Here is a 22,055-nt window from a genome sequence, read left to right on the forward strand (position 1 = left end):
TGGATGAGAAGTGAAACATTCCAAGAAAAAACACCAAGAAAGTCCAGTTGCCCGTTGTAAAAATTATCGCCATAGATAATTCATGTAATAGATTTGGTGTTTAAAAGGCCTTTAATCTGCTATATGTTGTATTTTTACAGAAATGCTTATCTGAAAAAAGGCATTCAATATTTTAAATTTAAGCTGACAAGTATAATAGTGGTGGGATTCAAAAAATTTTACTACTGGTTCTGTGGCTGTGGCTTGGCTTTGTGGGCATGGCAGGGGAAGGGTACTGCAATATCCCAATTCCCTCCCCACTCCTGAGGGAAGGCTACTGCAAAATCCCTATTCCCTCTCCACCCCACTAACCTGCTTTCAGGGCAAGAAAAGAAGATCAGCTGGGAGGCTGCGGGGGCAGGGCCAGCCTATTTGCCCGTTCTCCAAACTACTCAAAATGTCTGCTACCGGTTCTCCAGAACCTGTTAGAACTGGCTGAATACCATCTCTGAAGTGTAACAAACTAGCGATATCTGGTGGCCTCCATTCAGAAACTACTGAATTTCAGTCAGCTATAAAATATTCATCAGCATTTTTTTAAACTGAAGATGATTAATTCCTAACCAAATACAAATTACAAAAGTTTTCATTACTTATTTATATGCATAGCAAAGTTAAAGTTTGAAATATTTAAATCAATATCATAGGAACAATTGTTCTAATATATGTCAATATATTGAATTTGTATAATAATCAAAGTCTAAATTCTCACAAATTTCTTTAGATTCAAATGAAAGGATATCAGATTTAATCCAGTAATTGAATAATCTAATTTGGATCTTAACATGATTTAAGGAAGTTAATATAAAAAAAGATTTCGCTTTCCTTCTTGCAAATACTGTACCGCAGATACCCAAAGCTGTCTCTAAAGTCATTCCACTAGAAGACCTTCCTAAGGAACATACGTAACACAGGGTATGGGGAAGACTAGAGAAAACATTTTCTAGAATCACCTTGAGTTAACTTAGGATAGTTGGGTTGTATGTTGCACTAATCTATCATTTGTTTAAATACAGTATTGTTGATGGAATTAATCAGAGCTGGTTCCATAATATGTATACAAGCCACGCTTTACAAATCACAATAGTTGGGACATACAACAAGCTACCATATTTTTCAGAGTATAAGATGCATTGGAATATAAGACACACCTTAATTTTTGGGGAGGAAAATAGGGGGTAGGGAATTCTGCCTACCAGGTATTCATCTGGTTAGTCCTTAGTCATGTCAGCTTCAGCACATTAGTTCACTTGCTGGGTTTGAGGTTGGGCATGGTGGGGGCTGTGCTTCTAAAGCACATCTGTTTGTTGGAGGGAGCGGCAATTAGAAAAGCAGTCAAAGCACAGTTCATGATTGGGCTGAAAAACAGCTTCAAAATCACAGCTGATCCTCGGAGGGAGCTCCAGTCACTAAAGCATGGAAAGCGGGAAAGGGGTAAGAGAAGGCAGCAGCTGTTCCAGGTAGCCATTTTTGGGCACCACACATCGAGCATTTGGAGGCTGAAAACGCAACATGTGGAGCCCAAAAACACAAGCCATTGTCAGTGGCAATCTCTGCAGCCAGGAAGAGGACATGTGCAGGCTGAAGGGTAGGGGGTCAGCAGGTGGGCGGGGCTACATTTGGAGTATAAGACGCACCCAAATTTTCAGCCTCTTTTAGGAGGGAGAAAAAGTGTGTCTTTACTCTGAAAAATATGGTATGTTAAAATCAACCAAATCACATTATAGTTTACCATGCCAATAGATAAATTCAATAGATTATGCTAGGCTTTGGGTGCATGAATCTCTGGGTTCTGGGACTTTTAACATACTTAGTTCTAGATGGGATTGCACTATCCCAAATGGACCTGGTGTGTAATCTGGATGTTCTCTTAGATTCACAACTGCTGCTCAGTAAGCGTGGCAGTTGTGGCTAGCAGTGCCTTTGTACAACTTCATCTTGCGCACCAGTTGTGCCCATTCCTGGATCAGCAGTTCCTACACTCAGGAACTCAAGCCCTCTCACTAGTTCAACATATTCTTTCAGCTGGTGCAGAATTGCAAGAGAAATTCTTGGGGCTTCTAGAATACCCCATATTACGTTGCTGTTCTGAACCGCACACTGGTTTCCAGATGCTTCCAAGTCCAATTCAAGCTGTTATCACCTTTAAAGCTTTATGAGCCCAGGATACAAGAGAAACCAACTCATCCCCATAGGATTAGCCCTTTCCAACCATGTCAGCAGAAGAGGCATGGTGCAGACCCTGTCTGTCAAGGAATTTTGGCTGCTGAAGACCAGAAGAGCCTTCCCTGCCATGGTACCCAACCCCTGAAACATCCTCCCCCACCCTGAGGTGAGATCCACATCTACCTTTCTGGCCTTCTAACAGGGCTTGAAGGCCTGGCTCCACCAACAGGTCCTAATCTTGGTTAATGGATTAGACAAAAGCTGGTCCCCTTTGCTTCCTTTCTTCTATCTTGGTTAATTAAATTTTAACTGAATTTTAAATGTATGGTTTTTTTTTTTTTTCAAAAAGTTTTATTGGTTTTTTTAAAAACATTTATGTGGAAAAGGGGTAGGTGGAATTACAAATTTTGGCAGTTGCAAATGTGGCAGACGCCCCCTCCCTCCAAACTCCTAGGTTACATCAAAATATCAAATCTTAATACATAATCATAAAAAGTCAGCATCTTAATTCTAGAAAAAATAATTTTCAATCAATTTATATAATTATAATATATAGTCTAGTTATAAATTCATATTTACTTTCGGTCTGTTTATAACATTGTGATTTCCTTATTTATTTTTGTGATCTGAGTTTTCTTGGTGTTGCCCCTTCACCCCCCGCTGGCAGAGCTCCGGCCCCTCCCGTGTCCTGTATGACCGTTGTAGTATCTTCTGTTTTTTCTAGGTTGACTTTGTTTTTTTCCATAAAGGCCTGTGCCTCTATGGGTGTATTAATTCTGATTCTTGTCTCCTCCCAGAATATTAGCATACCTTCAGGCATCAACCATCTAAACCACACCCCCTTCTGGTATAGTTTATTCGCCAATTGCGAATAATTTTTCCTTTTTTCCCTAATTTTTTTTGGGAATCTGCTTTAGAATGGTTATCTCCCTATCACAGTATGTCAATGTTTGCCCCCTTTGCACACCCAGTATTTCATCTCTTGTGGTTTTCCTAAGAAATTTAATGTGAACCTCTCTGGGTACATTATGTGTTCTGGCATATGCTGAATTCACTCTATAAGCTAGGTCTATCTCCCAATCCATCTGCTGTTTATCTTTGTGTATGTATTCAGCTAAAATATTAGTCATAATGTCCCTTATGTTTTCCCCATCTGCTTCTATTACATTTTGAAATCTAAGATAAAAGGACATTCTCTCAAACTCTATTTTCATTTGTTGGATATCAAGTTCTTTGTTCCCCTTCTGTAAAGCCTCTACCCCCCCCCTCGCCTCCGCCACCCCACCCTCCACAAGGTCCAGTCTCTGTGAGTTCTTAAAGATTTGGGCTTGGTTCTGTTTAATTTCATCTTTCATTTCCCTTAACTGTTTCTTAATTTCCTCCTGGCCCTGTAGAATTTGTTGAAGCATTTGTTGAAAGTCTATCTCTGTAGTCTTGGGTTGCATCAGTTCTGTTATCTTTGACTGTGTAGCTGGGCTAGACGTTGCAGACGTTGGGGCAGAAGTAGCAAATCCAGGCTTTCCAGGAGGTGGTCTTTTTGGAGGCATGGTTTTTAAAGCAAGGAAGTCTGTCAAAGTAGAGACTGGGCAGCTGGAGAAGTAGAGCAGGCAGGCGAATCCAGAAGGCAGAGGATCCAAACAGATGGGGATTTCTTTAGTCAGTCTAGCAGTAGATGAAAGTTTTTACCCCAAAGAGTTCAAAGAAGAACAATCCACAAAAGATTCCTCTGGGTGGCTCGGAGACAAAGACCGGAAGCCTGAATTTTAGAGGTGGAGTCAGGTTTCACAGTTCATGAAGACAACGGAAGTGTGCCATCTTGCCCTGCCAGCTTTGGGCTCAGAGGCATAATAAAGTTTTAAAAGTTCAAAAAGTTCTCAGTTCACCCATAGATTCTGGAGCTAAGTCCGATGAAAGTCACTTTTATAAGGGTGAGGCATCATTAGTTGGCTCTCCCCCCTCCTCCTTCCCCTGAGGGTGAAAGCAAAATCTTCTCAAGCCGCTTGTCCAAGGGAGGGGGGGAAATCCCCCTCCCTCTAGCCGCACCTCTGGCAAAAGTCCGAAAGTTTAACTTTTTTTTTCTTAAAAAGATGCTGAAGGGTCCATAAATTTAAGATAGAGGGAATGGAGAAGGGCAGCCTCTCACCACATTGCCGCTGCTTCGTTCAATAGCGCGTTCTCCGATCGGCATGGGGCGAGGCGCGCGCACACGGGCGCCCTCCGATACTGCTCCCCAGTGCCTAGAACGAAGCGGAGGAGCCCCCGCCAGCCGCCGCCGACGCCAGGACCCTCCGCGAGCCGTTCCCTCGGCAGGACACCTCTCCGGGGCGTCCTGTGCCCCCCCAGAAGCGGGGGAAGCCCACCGGGAGAGCGGGAGCAGGCAAAGGCTTGCCTGTCGCCGTAGCCGCCGGAACCGGAAGTCCAAATGTATGGTTTTTATTTATTGTTTTAAGGTTTTATGTCATATTTTAAATATATGAAAGCCGCCGAGAATCCGCTCAGTGAGCTGGGTAGATTAGTGGTTTAGTAATAAATAAACAAATAAACAAACAATAAAGCTACCAAACATACTATTTTACCGTGCCTGGGAAAATTAATCATTTATTAATTGAAAGCATAACTTCAATAATATAAAGCTAATTTGTATATAGTATTATAAAAAGCAGTTTAGCAGCATCAGACAAACTCTACAAATTTAGCAATCTCTGTAGTGCTGAAGTTTATTCAAGTCGGAATATAAATATTTTAAATAGCATAACGTTTAGGAACATACCTTTTGTTTTAGTATTAAAATTAATTTGCAGACTTGTATAGAATTTTTTTCCTATGTATTCTACACAGGGAGTAGGCAGCATTAGTTGTTCTTGTGAATGAACTTGGAGATAGTATGACCCTCATCCTATTAGATCTTTCAGTGGCCTTTGAAATGATGCAACTGGTATTCTTTCAAACTGGCTTTGACAATTAAGGACACAGTTTTGTGGATGATTCCAAGCAATGAAGGCACAGACGGAGAGATCAGTAAGGTGGTGATTCCATTAAGCTATGCCACAGAGCTATGCATTTCTGCTGCTATTTAACCTATACTTGGACTTGCTGTTGGTTGCTGATGATACTCAGTTGCACACTGCCAGCTTCAATCAGATGGGAGATGCTGTCAATATCTAATGTCAGTATCTGGAAGCTGTCAGGATCTGGATATGATCCAAGTTGAGGTTGAATCCCTGCAATACAGTTTCTTAAACAACTTGGGTTGTTTAAGTGATCTGGTTTCATCTTTGACGGGGCAGCATCCTGGACATCCTGGACTCATAGCTATTTCTGAGATAGATCGATGAGTGGCCTTTGCCAAATTCTAATTGGTCACTAGTTATCATCCTAATAAAATGAGAGGTTCTTGCAATAGTAACTCTTGCCCCAAGCATACTTACTTGGACAACTTAGAACACGGGTTTCTAAACTTTTTGCCATAGTAATTCCACTTAGGGTAATTCTAATGTAAATACCTTCACTAAAAATTCAAACATTAAAATAAACACATCACTTTGAACTATATTTTGGGAAGATGGATTTATTGTAACAATGCACAACTAAAAGGCTCTTTATACATCTCCTGGACCCTGCCTCTCTACAAGAGAAGTACCGGTACATTTTACTGTTTGGGAAATTCTGACTTTGAAATTTCAGATAATCAAGAACACAGAAGCCTGGACATTCATCTGGAGTTTGTCAACATGGGCAAATGGCACCTGTTGGCTTCCTATTAGCTTCTAGGTTCAATTTAAAATGCTGCTTGTAACCTTTAGGGCCCCACATAGGTACTTGAAGGTCCTCAATTAAGTAAAATTTACTCATCTCACCATATCCCAGGAGAAACCTGTTGTTAAGTCCCTGTTTCTACAAGATTAGGAGTTCAGTGATAGATTGCAGTTGATTATTAAGTAATGGAACTCTTGCAATGAGTGGGATGAAATAATTTTTCTTTATTATTATTCTCCTTTCTTTCTATATCGGATAGCTGATTTAGATACCACTAGACTTGCACTATGTCCTATTCACGAATTATGAATTTGTATTCTTATTATATAAAATGTGTGAAAACTACTTATATGTATTAGATATGTTGTCTTGAATAACTTCTAAAATAATGTAAAATACAAATAAATATGCATTTGATATTACAGTATTCCCTATGTACTGCCACATTTGTTTAGATTAATGCACATTTAATCAGGATAACAATGACTCATGCAGACTTGAACATTTTTTGACGTACAGTTCTGGTAGTGTTCTAAAAATTAGAAAATAATTTTCCCTCAATGAAGTGAAACTTCAAGTCTGAGTAGTCATGCATCAAATATAATAGCCTTGATTCACAATCCAGTTAATTTTTATCTTTTTAATTTTAATTTTATTATACCATTCTGTCCATATAGTACTTCTCATAAGGCTTCTTGAACTCTAGGTGGAAGGAAACAGTGGGAATGACTCAATCAGTTTTAGCAAAAATGCCTTTTGCTTCTTCCAGCACATAGGGGCAATATAGAGCCTCTCTAGGAAGCAACATACTTTCCTGTCCTTTGGCTTTAGAACTGCTGCAGTCTCTCCCTCCTTCCTTCTCTCTCTCCACTCTATGCAGCATTGTGAGATTTAGCACTCCTACAAAAAGGGAAAAACACCGTACAGGAAATCTGGGAAAGCTGGTAAGGAATTTCTATCAGTTTCTAAAATGGGAATGGGAAAAAAAGCAGGATTACTTCGACAGGAATCATTATCTGCTGCAAGCTTTTATGTAAAGGTTGCAGACTTGGATAATTATCTGATGGTAAGAGACACCTCCCCTTTCCCTGCCCTCAAGAGTGCTTTTGTACAGTTAATTAATGCAAACTTTCATGCAAGAAGGAAGTAATTATAACTGTGTATTCCCTTTTAATGATAGAGAAGTATGCAACCTCTTCCTTTCCAGGGAGATTCAATCACGGCAAATAACAGATGACTTATTGCCATAATGAAGTTGGCAAAATCCCCACATTCTAAAACAGTAACACTAGTTCTGAATGCAAAAGCTTATGAAGATGATAAATTAATGTGACAAGAGTTGAGGGAATGAGACTGCAACTGTGGAAATATTTTTCTAAAGGTTCACCTTTGTCATCTGGGAAACAACCTTAGAAGTATAAAAAATATTTACATATTGGAGAAGGAAAATACATGTATAAATAGACTGTACTGAACGTGATGTGGGTGTGCCTGATTAGTTGAGTGGCAGCTTGAAAGAAATGGAAAGCATCTTAAGTGTATATGTACATGCTGAAAAATCTGGGAAATAGAAACTGTTTCTTTAAAAAAAATAAGAAAAAAAGTTCTTATGATATATTGAGAAATGTGAAACTTTAAACACAAATTTACAATTATATCACAAAACTATGTTTACTTGTAAGTAATTCCCATTCAAGTAAGCATAAATTACTATTAGATATTGTATATACTGGTCGCCAAAGTTGTATTGAAATAAGTGGAAATTACTGAATAGCATTATAATTAGGTTCTTCAGCATAGATGTAGTTTTTTTTAAGGGTGCAGTTCTTTGCCCTGAATGCATGGGAGTAACCCTTATCATAGTAGGATTTACTTTTGAGTAAACACTTTTGGCCTAGCTTGAATAGATGAAGCAGGTGATTGCAGATATGAGAATTGGATAATATGAGAAGGAAGCTTGCTTTTTAAAGTAGGGAAAAAAGTTAATATGAACTCAACCTGAATGATTTTTCAAGCCACATACTGAAGTTGTCTTTTTGAAGCCTATTTAAATTACTTAACGAATATTGAGATGGCTAAGATTATGCATAGTACTTATTAGAAAAATGATTCTAATCCACATTTTTATTATCAATGGAACGCAAAAACATTAGTAGTTATTGAACTAAACGGCACCGAGGCATGGCTGCGGAAAGAAAAAAGGAATCGAACAGATGCGGAGAGCTGCTTGGTGCATATGAAGAGTTTTTGAGATACTTACCGGGAGTAAACAGAAAAATCCCCATTTTATGGGTTTCTTTGCTTTGGAATGGGATTGTTTGTAGGCTCGGTGCTCGCCTGCTAGACTGGGGCAAGATGCACGCTGGCAAATTTCGGAGTGCACGCTAGGCAGTGCAATGCAAAAGAGAGCGCGAGAGAGCCCAAACTGCATGTGTGAACCCGCCATTATCCTAGCCATTTTGTTACAGTCGATATCGGAGCAGCGGACCAAGAACAAGGACCGCGAGGGCCATGTGAGTTTGAACGATCCAAGGTATAACGGCCGTTTTTTTTTAACGCGCGTTCCACTTCTGGAGGGTTAACGTTCGGCGCAGAGATGCCCGACCTGCGACAGCCACCCCGCCTTAAAAATGTGCGAACATATTTCCCCCGCCCCTGGTCGATGTAGCTGAAGCCCAGAGAGTATCTGGCAAAAAAGGGCGTGGAACTGGGCTCCACATCCTGGCGAAATGAGCGAATGAGGGACGCGGCGGGGAAAAGCAAGACGCTCTGCTGGCCGGCGCGCCCCAAGAGGAGCACTCTCAGTTTCGCTGGTCTCGGAGTCTCCGCCTTGAGGCGTCGTCCGTGGCTGCGGGGAGATAAGAAGCCGCCGCTTTGAGCCGATTCCCTCCTCCGGCTGCGAAGCGGGAGAAGGTCTTGAAGCCCCAAACCTTTCATCTCCGTGGAGGGCCGCCTCCCTCCTCACTCCGCCCCGCCTTCTCTCCCTCCATCCCTCCCCTTGGAGAATAGAGCCGAGTTTGCAACGAGGACCCCAGGCCGGGAACCGGTGTGGGCGGAAGGGGCGCTGCCATTCAGTCCAACCCGCGAGCCCCTTCCTGCCAGCCACTGAGCGGCCCACTCCGCCCCCTCGTGGATTTGACCAGGCCCGGCCCTCCCCTCCCTCCGTAGGAGGTGCTGCTCCCCGGCGAACCAGCCAGAGCGGCAGAGGCAGCAAGAGGGAAACACGAAGCAGCCTCTGCACCCCTTTCAGCCGAGGGAAGAGATAGGTGAGGCCTTCGGAGCAGGGGAGGGTGGGTCGGTGGGTCTGGGTTTGGTTCGGGTTCTGCTGCCGTGGTTCTCGCCAGTAACCCCGAATGGGGGTTTGAACATGACGGTACTGTTGCTGGTTGTTTTTATTTTTGCACTGCGTTTTGTTTGTGGTTTTTGGAGGGAAAGGTATCTTAAGGGTAGGACAGATTCTCGGAAGGGCTTTTCCCCCAAAAAATAAGAGACGGGGAAGGATAGCAGATAATGCAAAGGCAAAGAGAGTCGGGAATGTGGGTTTATAAAAGCGAATGCAGGAGTTTCCATGGCAAAGAGTAGGAGCTGCTGGGAGGCTTATTTGCAAATAGAAGGAGCTGAATATATGCGGGACTGGCTGAGTATTCCTTCCTGAGAGAAGTTCGTGTTTTTAAAGGATGGAAGACGAAGGGGGGGGGAGTTCATAAACCATCGGCAGAGTAAGAGCCATTTGCTTAACTAACTATGTAGTCACCTTCGCTTAGGTTTTGCTACGAAGTTTAGATGGTGAGACTAGTAGAGACTCTTCTGATTCATGATTATTCTTAATACCGTTTTGCAGAGCTTGGGAGAGTTCAATTTTAGGTCGTTTCTTTTTAGTAATTATGTGAAAGAGCATGCAGGCCTTTTAAGACTGGGGTTGCTATTTAGATTTGGGGATATTGCAATGGCTGCCTTGATCACTGTAATTTAGGTTTTAGGTGGTGATTACACTTGGAGTCACCTTCATAAAGTTTTTATTTTGTAACTGGGCTACAATGTTTCACTGTGGTCCATATGTACTAAAAACCCAGTGCCTTTATGTTTACCTGTGAGGTGGATTTTTTTTTGCTACCTTTCCTGTTGATATTCCCTTGTCCTGCTGCAGGAAACTGGAATACAGTGGCAATTGATGCTTTACTTCTTATTTATACATAATGCACTGTTTACATCCTTTTAGCTTCTCCTGCACTTTTGTTTCTGGAATATACTGTTAAATAATGGAAGAGAGGATGCTAGGTAATGTTCATGCTTAATTCCTATGGAATATGTAATTGGCCAACATACCTCTGCACATATATGACTTTGGTGCTGAAGCCCTTTTTAGAAAAGCAAAGATAGATGCACTAATTGCCAAGTGAAAGCTAGCACATTTATGTACCAATCATTTGTAGTGTCTCCACCCTTTTTCCTTGAAAGTAGGCCCTGCTATATCTAATGGAACATTCATATAAACATAGCATATTGTACCTCAGATCTGTCAGTGCAACTTGATAGATTTTACAGTACGTCTGATTTTTGTAAGTAATGTAAGTTAAATGTTCTATATTGGAACACAATAGTGTGAAAATGCTATATAAATATTTTCCCAATTACTTTTTCTAGATCTCAGTGTTTGAATAATATATATTTCCTTTTTAACATGTTGTACAGTACTATACATTTGCTAGCTTCTTACAAAGGGTGAAATTTCATAAGAGGCTGTCTTTTGTGACTTTTCAAAAAAAAATCAGCTTTTTATATATGCCAGAGCTTGTAATGATTGTATTTAATGAAATGTTTGTTTTTTGCAAAAAAGGGTGCCTGGTTTTCATTTATTTTCCTTCTTGCCCCCTGAAAAGGTATTTCTCAGTATTGGGGAAATAAGAGATAAGGTAAGATAGATAAAATAACCTTTGTTGTCCTTTTTTTTTTTTACTGTAAGCACACTGGCACATATTAAAACTGAAATTCTGTTGCCTGCTCTCAAAAGAAACTTCTGGAATACAGTGTAATATTTCATACAGAGTTGAAAATAACTATAGGGACTTAGTTTACATAATAAAATAACATTTTATTCTGCAAAACTAACACCAAATGCTGATTTCTATGTTTTGTTGAAGATGGTAATGAAAAATCACTTTCAAAGAACCAAAACTCATTAGTTTCTTTTCTTTATGTTATTTAATAAAGAGTTATCCAAGTTAAAGCTACAGACTTACGCAATATTTTTCATATATTTCATCTTGTGAAGTATTTGAAATATTATTTTTCTGCAATCTTAGGTAAAAACAAAAAAAGTTTAATCATTGTTAAATTGATAATGAGAATGAGAAAGTATCAAATGGCCATATATTTCAGTGTTATAAAAATATTGTCAAATAGCTTAGTTTATCAATTAACATGAAAATATAAAACAGAGTGTTCATCCTGTATTTAGCTAATTGTTGTTTTAGGCCTCTATTATTTTAGTTTATAAGTTATCAGTCTGCAGTAGACTCATGTGCTGTACTTACAATATACATCTTAACTGTGATTTATTCTGATAAACAATTTTCTGTTTGCAAAGAGTGTATTTTGGACCATGATATACATTATTTCTATTGTATTTTAACAAGCAGGATATATTTAAACAGTAATTCAAAAATTACAATGATCCTAGGCTAGGTCAAATATGTCTGTAGGTTAAAAGAAAGATATCTCTCTCTCTCTGTGTGCGTGTGTGTGTCTGTGTGTGTGTGTGAGAGAGAGAGAGAGAGAGAGGCTGTGTGAACTACATTTTTTGTTTTCTCTATTGTAGAGATATAAATTAAGTTTGAGACACATAGTTTTACAGCCTGAACTTTGCTAAAAACACACATACAACTTTTTCAGAAGCCAAGGCCTATAAATCACATTCCTTTATTATCTTTATGTTCTACATTATGATAACATGCTTTTAATTTTAAAAATGAACACTACCTAGCTGAAAACATCCAAATAGAAATTTAAGATGTTTAATATGAGATGTTTAGTTTACATTTAGTTCCATTGCATGGGCCACTTTTTGGATTCCTTCATAACAGTGTCTTCCCTATGTTTTACCGGTTGGAAATATTAAGAGAACTCCATCAAATAAGGATAGCTTTGGGAACCCTTGGAATAAAAGTGAGAGTATCTTAAAAATACTCTGTGTATACTGGGTTATAATACATTTATTATCATAATATGAAGAACTTGTTTCTACAGAAAACATGCATTTGGGTTTTCCATCATGACATGGAATCTTGCCAGCAATAGCACATCTTCAAATATGTATTTTTTACAGTTTAAACTGCTGCTTTTAAAAAGAATCTGTGATTGTCATAGTTTCAAGCTGCCAATTTTTGTACTGTGGTGAATCCAGATTCTTTTATTTACATTGCAGATGCAATCCTGCAGATGTTCAAACCCATGACATTGGCTGCTGGCCAAAATATGGCATTCATCTTTTCTCTGCAGGTGTCCACTATTGTTTGATGGAAACTGGGAGGGAATGGCAAAGGATGAATCGTTCTGTGATTGTTCTGTTCCTGACAGGTTTCTCACTAGTATTTATTACTTCACTAGCATAAGAAAAAATAACAGTTAAGCAGCTGAGCAGGCATAAATGGCAGGTTCTGTAATGTATATTTTTGAACTTTTAAAGATAGCTAAAAGTTATATTTCATGAATTATATATTGTTCATAATGCTGAGAATCTTATTTGTAATGTAATGTCTGAAATCTTTCAGCTTTATGGGTTGGGTAGTCTTTAGAAAATTCTATATTTTCAAATATAAAATGTAAAACTTGAAACATCTTACGTGTTAGCATGGTACCAAATTCAAATATCAAGGTCTTGATTTTTTAAAAAAATCTTCAGAAACAATACTTTGCCAGTTTTACCTGTTATTGTTGTTTGCAAGTAGATAGTTCCCCTAGCTTCGGCTATGCTGTTGCACATGACTTCTTATATTTTTTATTAAAAATGTGTAATGGAGAAGTAATACATTGGCATACACTTTCTCACTGTTTCTTCTCCTGCCACAGGCCAAACCTTATTCCATAGTCTCCCATCTTTTCCTAAACATATCCCATAACACCAATCAACAGTTAATAAAACCAGCAAAAAAAGCAGTGGTTTTTCTGATAGTGCATATTTTTTTCAGAGTTCATTCGTGAAGAGAAATAGGACAAAAGAATTACATTATAGTGATGTAACATGAAGTTTATCAGGACCTAGATTACTTCACTCAGGCTATATTTATCCAAGAAAGATGGAAAATGATGAGCAACACTTCAAACTCAGCCAGGTCATGAGAAGGATGTGCACTTTTTTAATCTGAAGGGAGAAAAGTGCCTTGGCCGTGGGTGCCGTGGGTGAGTGAATTGCTAATCAGTGGCTCTTAGAGAAACTGCATTTTTCCTGTGCTATCCCAGTAGCTCCATGGTCCCTGGAAAATACGTTCATCAGTTAAAGAAGTGTTGACAGCACTGTAAAGCTGTACACTTGCTTTGATGCAGTTGTGGCCATATGCAGAACAGGTTATGTATCTGCTTCTCAGACTTCTAAACTGGGCAGCCACAATGTCTCAGTCTCACTAGATGGTATGCAATTGGTTTTGATGTGGACAGCCAGTCTTTATCAAAAGTCCTTAAATAATGTAAAGCATAGTGATAAAGGACTTCAAAATAAGATCTCAAAGAGAGCGAGAAAAACTTTCACTGCTTCTTCCACTAATAACTCACTCATAGCTATCTTAAATAGTTTCTTTTATTGTTACAAAAGAGGAAGAAGATACGTGAAAAGTACTATTTTTATATAATGCGCAGATTTAAGATTTGATACATGTTTACATTTTTAATTTGTTTTAAAAGTTATTTATGCCATTTAAGACATACAATAAATTGAAATTATATTTTTATCAGAACCTCCATATTTGTTTGATTGGAGACAGAAAGTATAATTCTGTGAGAACAGTGCATATTTGTAAAGGAATCACATTAAGTATCCTATTTACATATTTGCAGACATAATGAATGGGAGATGTATCATATATTCATATTCTCTGGGTGCCAGAACAAGAAAACAGGGCTAAACTTAGACATTGTACTTAATGTAGTTTAACATTTTTGAATAAGACATAATGGTTTATTTCACACAAAGCTAAACTATAAATCATGGTTAATGAACCACAGTGTCTGAGTTTGCATTTCTTACCAAACAAAAAAAATCTTAAGGTGACTTATTAATCCATTCTAGATCTTTCAGGAAAGTTATGGTCATAAAAGATTGTAGCACTCATTCATATTTTCAGCAATATGATATGCTAAAAGGGAGTTTCAGATTAAGATTGTGATACTCGATTATACATCAACTATAAGTGCACAGTAATACCCTAAGTCAGTGATGGCGAACCTATGGCACGCGTGCCACAAGTGGCACACGGAGCCATTTGTCAGGGCACGCGAGGCGCTGCCCTGTCAGCTGAGTTCACCTTTTTAAAAGCTATTTTTCACCTTCCCCAGGCTCCAGAGGCTTTATAGGAGCCTGGGGAGGGCAAAAAGAGCCTCCCCCCCCCCGGAGGCTTCAGGAACCGTCCGGAGGCTTCCCTGAAGCCTTTGGAACGCTTAAAACCAGCCCCCGAGCAAACCGGAAGTGACTTCCGGGTTGCTCGGAGGGTCGTTTTAAGCATTCCGAAGGCTTCAGGGATTGTCCAGACGGTTTGCTCGGAGGGTGGTTTTAAGCGTTCCAAAGGCTTCAGGGACCGTCCGGAGGCTTCCCTGAAGCCTTCGGAACACTTAAAACGACCCTCCGAGCAACCCGGAAGTCACTTCCGGTTTGCTCGGAGGGTGGTTTTAAGCGTTCCGAAGGCTTCAGGGAAGCCTCCGGATGGTCCCTGAAGCCTCCGGGGAGGGGCAGGGGAGGCTCTTTTCGCCCTCCCCAGGCTCCTATAAAGCCTCTGGAGCCTGGGGAGGGCGAAAAAAGCATGTAAAATTGGGGGGGGGGTTGCGCGTTGTGCACGCATGCGCACTAGGGGGGTCGCATGTTGCATTATGGGTGTGGCACAGCCGCACACGACCCCCCTGCGCTCCCCCCACTTGTGGCACGTAAGCCAAAAAAGGTTCGCCATCGCTGCCCTAAGTGATAGTCATCTTTGAAATTTTAAATATTATTTGTGAAGAAAAATAATAATAAAACTTTTTGTTGTTGCAATCTGCCCGGTATAACAAATTTATCTCCCTCCCCCCCCTCTCTCCAACACACACACATACACTCACACTCACTCAACAATTTTTAGCTGCCTTGAATAAACATTTAGATTATTAACATGTTTGCATCAATATTAGAATAAAGAATGATTGACTTCTGTAAAGTTAAAGTGCTAAATGCTTTTTAAAGCCCACATAATTCAGCATTTAGGACTTGAAATTTTTTGGGTAGAATTTGTTTGCATTGCCTTTTTTAAAGATAAAGACAAAATAGTAAATTGAAGTGAAGCTTTCCCATCATGTAGAATTCTGGCATTAAACATACAAAACACATAATCTTATTTTCCACTCTTGTAATATAAATTATATACTGCTTCCAGTGACTAGTATACTGAAATATACCAGTACTGAATAAAATTATATATTGAATCTAAGCTACTTAAACTGAGATTTTACAAGAGAAAATAAATCCCTCTCTTATACAAGGCGACCTTTGAATATATTTTAGCTTCAGGTTTCACAAGAACCTGTTGTACAAAATATTGGTTAACAATATCACCTGCCTTTAATAAAATAGTGCTTAATTGTAAGAGTCTGTTTGAAGTACAAAATCAAATATGCTTGCTTTAGATATTAAAGTTGTATATAGAAATAATCTATCCTTTCAATGTTTTATACTTGTGCATTCTATTCATTCATAGTGTAGGTACCTGATATATACCTTTTCCTAATACACATCAAGGGTGGTACTGTAAATTCACAGTAAAAATAAACCAGATATAATTTTCTTATTGTTTAATTTGAAGGAATGTATACCTTGCTGATATTTCTAAAATGAAAATAATTGTTGATGGTGGTAGAGAAAAACTAAATTGAAGCCCTCTAGAGTCTAGTCAACTTTCCAAATAAATTCTAGGGAACCTGTGAGTTCCTTGATAACTGACAATTTCATGGTTAGCCGTGATCTTGAGGGAATATTTGGAAATCATGACACTTGTTAGTATAGACAAATTTCTAAGATATATGTATTCATATAAATATACATGCCTGCAAATAATTAAATGTTGAATTATCTTAAAACATTTCTAATATAAAAATAGTTTTCAAAACACTGAGTTCCAGTGTTTTCATGTTTCAGTTGATAAAAGTGTAGGCTTAAAACAGGCAGTCTTCTGTTTTTGGGATATTTGTAACTTCCATCATATCATAAGCTAAAATGAGAAATGGAAACGGGTGGTGTTTAATGTATGTCAAACTGACTTATTCTCCTGAGCCAACTCACTCCCTATATAAGAAGAGAGGAAAGAGTCACTTTTTGTACTTTAATTTTGATCTTAATATTAAAAAGAGAGTTAACAAGCCCTTGATAACAGTATGTTAATTTAATAATCAGCCCAACCAATATTGAAGAAGAAATAATTTGTAAACTATGCTGCCTTTATAAAACTTATGTTCATTTGTGTTTAATTTTTGCAAAATTAATAGTATTAAAAGTTTATTTTTTTCAAAATCAACTCTCAGTATAACGAATTTTTCTCTAGGAATCTCTCTCTCTCTCTCTCTCTCTCTCTCTCTCTCTCTCTCAACAATTGTAAATTATGTGAATAATGGCTATTTTCTCAACTCAGTTTATTTCACTAGATGGAAATTATTCCACAAACATCGCTATTTCCAAATAAAATGTACTTATAGTATTTATCGTGTATATGCATTTCTTGAACAAATTAAATATTGGGTTTTTTTTGTATTACTATAGGTTTGTATTTTCATTGTTATGTTAGAATCACACAATTAGAGTCATTTAGGCATTTGACTGCAATGACTTGGATGTTAATTATTCCAATCTTAATTAGGTTTTGAGGTAGTTATTTGTCTTGTAGGGAATAGGAATATCAACTGCAAAAAAATAAAACTTTTAGGAAGAAAACAATATTTTTTTTCCTCTGAATTTGTGCACATAGTCACATTAAGAAATTTTGCATTTTTATGTTTGGGGTAACAAAAAAAGTTTTTTTGATGCCAGAATTTATGGCACTTGTACTAATGGACAGTACTACTGTCCATTATTGTCTTTACTAACTGGAACTTTTGTGCAGAAAATACATCAAACTTTCAATTTATGTGGGATATGGTTGAGTCTGCTGAGTTTGGAAAATGCATTCAAGAAAATGGCCACCATTAATGCAAGAGGGAATGGAGGGATGATACTGGGAACAGTGGAGATGTGAAGCAGTAGGATATGCCTTGCTGGAATATTGATAGGAACGGCTGAAAAAAGAGAAAGAAGACCAGGTATAGGAAGTCAGGTAATTTAATAGTATGTCATGCTGAGACATGACCAGGTGGAAGGAGAGAAGGTAAGTTTACAAAGGTATGTTAGTCAAAAAGAAAAAGTTGACAGTTATGAAATAAATTATCAAATTCAAGATGTATAACTTTTCATGAATTTCTTCCAAATTTTACTATTATCAGTTAACCTATAACATTGGGATATTGTAATATATTTCTCATAATTTTGTTAATGTTTTATTACTCAATTTAAATTGGCTTGCTAATAGTTTAGAATTGTCATAGCTGTTAATCATTGACATACATTTTGAATTACTAATCGTAATACTTTTACATGTCATAATGTTTATTTTTAACATTAACTTCCTTGTGCTTAAAATACTACTTTTTTATAGATATAGCCTCAACAGGTGGCAGCACCTTTTTGATTGGTGCTGTTGGAAGATAAGCAGGGTCGGACTTGATTGGTAATTGTATAGGGAACCACCTAACAATTGCAGAACAGTGGGTTAGGCTGGGAATTGTAAATAAACATCCTGGAAGCAAGCAGCAACAAATCACTTGTATAGCAGATCTAGGAAAACTGAACAATGTGGTCACTAGGAATTGACTAGGAACTGATACCTTCTTTAACTTGGTAATCTTTTTATTATAGTAGTTACTGAACCTGTTCACTGCTGCCTCTGGAGAGAAATTGCATATTATTGTTTTATATACTTAATTCAAGTGTAGTGTAAATCAGTGTCAAAAAACAGGTGAGTTTGTTTGAACTGTTCATGTTTCAGTCTGGGATCTTGCATATTTCAAAATACAGACAATTCGTATTCTCTCTCTCTTCATATTATCTAGCAGCAATGACATATGTAGATCCTTCGTTCTATGCAAAATAAGAATTTAAATCATCCTTGCTCTGATTGCTCGGCATGTGCTCAACCAGGGGATTGCAGTTAACGTCTTGAATACATTATATAAAGAAATATTGAAATTAAAATGTGTTATTACAGCCACAACCTCCTTAACAATATTGAGGTATAATGTTAAAAATGTATCATCCGAGTAGGTTAACAGCTCTTAATCAGAAGCATTTAACCATTGCAGTATTGTGCTTGAAAACATTCGTCGTGTAAGTATTATTTTCTTTTAGAGAACACAGAGATTGAACTAGTACAAAAGTATTGTACTGATACATGTAAATAGATCTGAGTGAATAGCATTGGTAATTCCTTTTATTTAGAATTCCTTGAAGAGTTTATAAACAGCATGGGTTGCGCAACCTTGGGGATCAGTGATTTAAAAAGTGCTACATTCTGTGCTTGCTCAGAAGATAGTTTTTTTTTAAAAAAAAGTTTGTTCATTGCATTACTGAAACATGAAAAGTGAAAATGTGATAGTCAAACTTGCAGATAGATAAATTGGAATGAATGTCCTTTGACATATTGTAACTTACTATATGGCAGTGCTTCTCAAATAGTGGGGCGCGCCCCCCAGGGGGGGTGCGAGGCTCCGTAAAGGGGGGCTCGTTCGATCTCGTTTGACTGTCAGGAGCGAAGCTGCCATGAGGTGACCACGCTCACGAGCATAACTTCTTCTCCACCTTCCAAACTTCAAAACTCGGCTGCCGAGTCTTCCAGCAGTGGCTGCTCTAGGAGTGCGCTCTATGGTTGTGGGCTGGCTGCTGGACAGAGAGTCTTTTGGATATAGAGTCTTCCAGACAGAGAGTCTTCCAGCAGCCAGCCCACAACCATAAAGCACCCTCCTAGAGCCACCGCTGCTGGAAGACTCAGCAGCCGAGTTTTGGAGTTTGGAAGCCAGAGAACTTTGTCCTTGAAAGTGGTAATGTCTTTCTATCAGAGCATATGTAACTATTTGAACAAAACTGAAAGTTCATTCTTTTCCCTTTGTTTTATATCTACAATCCTAAGCGTATTCATGTTCCACTTTTTAGGCCTTATCAAAACAGTGCTAAACTAACTACGCTTGGACACAAAGCTATAGTAATTCTGCAAAGAGCAATAATCTATAGTGGATAGATTCTTCTGAATATTTATTCAGAGAGATATAATCTCTCTCTATCTCTCTCTCTCTCTCTCTCTCTCTCTCTCTCTCTCTCTTCTGCTACAGTTAATAAAGCTATTCTTTGTTGTAAATTGATCCACATTTCTTTCTTTTTTTATTCTCTTATACGTTAAGGATACAGTGTTATGCAGAGGTGTACTTATAACAATTTTATAGACAAATGATACTATTTACAGTCGCGCGGGGGGCGCGAAATGTTTTCTTCTTCCTGGGGGGGCATGACAGAAAATAATTGAGAAGCACTGTTATATGGTAACATGACACTGTATTGCTTGTTATAAAAGTAAAATAATGTCAACCATGACTTGTGATGATACATCAATGCTTTTTTTGGGGGGGGAGGGGCGCAATTGTGAAGGAATGATTTGCTTTTAACTTAAAAACTACAAAGTGAATTTTTCTACTTGTCTGTTCCTTTGTTGGGATTTTGGCTTCCCCCTCTCCTTTTTTAGTTTTTATTGCTACTGAGAACAATGTATTTCAGATCAGAAACATTTAATTTGTTACAACATTAATAGATAGAAAGCTGGTAAAATGTAAAATCCACCAGGTGGAAATTGTATTATTTCCTGTATGTTAGCAGATTATCTTTTATAATTGATGATGAAATAATCTTCTGTTTTTTCAAATTACATTGGAATTGAAAGAAATTGAAATTTTTAGAAGCATTATTTTCATGATGAATGAAATGACATTTGATTACCCACCCTCTGTCAGCCTTACATATTTGTAAACAAGCTGTGGCTGCTTGAAGAATCTTTGAATTAATAACATTTGGTTTTTTATTCAATAGACAAGTATGAAAGAAATTGCTCATAAGTTCTTGGCATAATGAACAAGTAGTATGATGAACAACACATGTGCCCTTCCTAGGCTACATTTACTTGCAGCCAGGAATCCATTTTAAACATCAGGTTTCCTTTCTCCCTGTAATTTGTTTGGAACTAAATTAAAATTAATCATGTCCAGATCACCTGGTATATATTGTGATATTAGTAAAGTGATTTTCTGATAACAAGTATTTTTGATTGAGAATGAAGGGAGAATTGTTTAGTAATTGCTACATTTGAATCAGAGGCAATAGCATAGTGCAGTGGTTCTCAACCTGTAGTCCGTAGATCCCAGGGGACAATGTCACGGGGTCCACGTAGCCTTGAATAAATATTAATGATATAAATCTTGAGTTAACGTCTTGGGGATCTATTGTCATTGTCCGTTGCCACAAAAAGTATTTAAAGGGACCATATAATAAAGAAAAGATTGAGAACCACTAGAAAACCTCACTTAGCTGTGGCAGTTCAATTTTGCCACTGTCCACAGACCTCTAAGTTGCAGCGATCTTCAGGGAGAGCCTGAGCCGCTGTTCCGGCAACCAATTGAGCTCTGCAGGCCATGTGGAGCTGAGCAGCATCACTGGGTATCGGCGGCCAGTGAGGTCTCTCCAGAGTGCAGAGAGCCTTAACAGCCAGTAAATGTGAGGCACGATCTCCCGGAAATCAGAGACAGCCTCTTCTTCAGCTGCAGCAGATTCTCTGAGCATGTGGTGAGCTCGGCACAGAAAGGAGGATCACCGGAGCTGCTTCCCTGCACACATGGCAATTGTGACGATTGGGGGGGGGGTGCAGAGATCGTGGAGAGGCTCCTCGAGTTGCTTGCTGATTGCGATCTTTGGAGTTGCGGAGTTGCAACTAGTCGCCCCTTATCACTGGGAGGAGTTTCAGGGGGCACTCTTCAAGGCCTACTACCTTGGAGAGGAAGAAAGCTTTGGCCTCTGATCGCCCTTCGAGGCCTTAAAAAGGGATGCGCTCCGGAGAGACAAAGTGATTGATAAGAGGATAACCAGGGCTGAGAGAAAAAGGGAGAAACAGAACGTAGACATAGCCCTTCCCCTGCTAGGTCACGTTTCTCTTATATGGGATCCCTGATAGTTGAGTCTCCCCACAAATCCCTAATCAACATCAGGATATATTTCTGTCCCCCCCCCCATGTGTTCTGGGGACCCAGAAGACTTCCAGGAGGATCCCTTTGCATGCCTAGCACCAGTTTTGGTGGCAAGCCAAACTAGGCCTCAATTAGCTCCACAGGCAACAGTTGCTGAACCTACTCCTAGGCGTAGCCAATTTTCTGCAAATATGGTTAATATCCCAGAGAGTTTCAAGCTGCTGATTATCCAAGCCATATTCCATGGCATAGCCACCGGCCTGCAACAACGAAATTCACCTTCAGTCTCGGGAGAACCCTCTGGCGCTCCTAGAGGCTGTCTATACCAACCTGCTCCTGCTGCAACACATAGGAGTAGACCATTGTCTCCCTCGCTGGTGTATGAGGGATCCATCATGGGGGAGGAGGCTCAAAGAGATCTTGACCTCTCAGATGATGAGGACCACCCACCCACCCCCAGTTCAGGACCCCCCCGCCTTTACGGGCCTTTTTCCTCCTAACCTCTTTAAGTCCCTTTCATAGATCCACCAGTGACGGCTTTAGCTTCCTCTACTTCC

At 38.9% G+C, this 22,055-nt stretch overlaps 1 protein-coding gene across 6 annotated transcripts in view; it reads left to right on the forward strand.

Moving 5' to 3' along the window:
- The first annotated feature begins 6,770 nt into the window (after window positions 1-6,770).
- Window positions 6,771-22,055, forward strand: part of ADD3 (adducin 3) — a 93,151-nt gene continuing 77,866 nt past the window's right edge. For 2 of the 6 annotated variants that reach the window (XM_081955808.1, XM_081955809.1), the window contains exon 1: window positions 8,626-9,227. The gene's annotated coding sequence lies outside the window, so the exon portion shown is untranslated. Of the gene's footprint in view, window positions 6,906-8,341; window positions 8,475-8,621; window positions 9,228-22,055 lie in introns of those variants that run through there. The other 4 variants (XM_081955810.1, XM_081955811.1, XM_081955812.1 and 1 more) reach the window with 4 other exon arrangements.

This window comes from Natrix helvetica, assembly GCF_964273705.1.
Source record: "Natrix helvetica genome assembly, chromosome: 5".
Taxonomy (NCBI): domain Eukaryota; kingdom Metazoa; phylum Chordata; class Lepidosauria; order Squamata; family Natricidae; genus Natrix; species Natrix helvetica.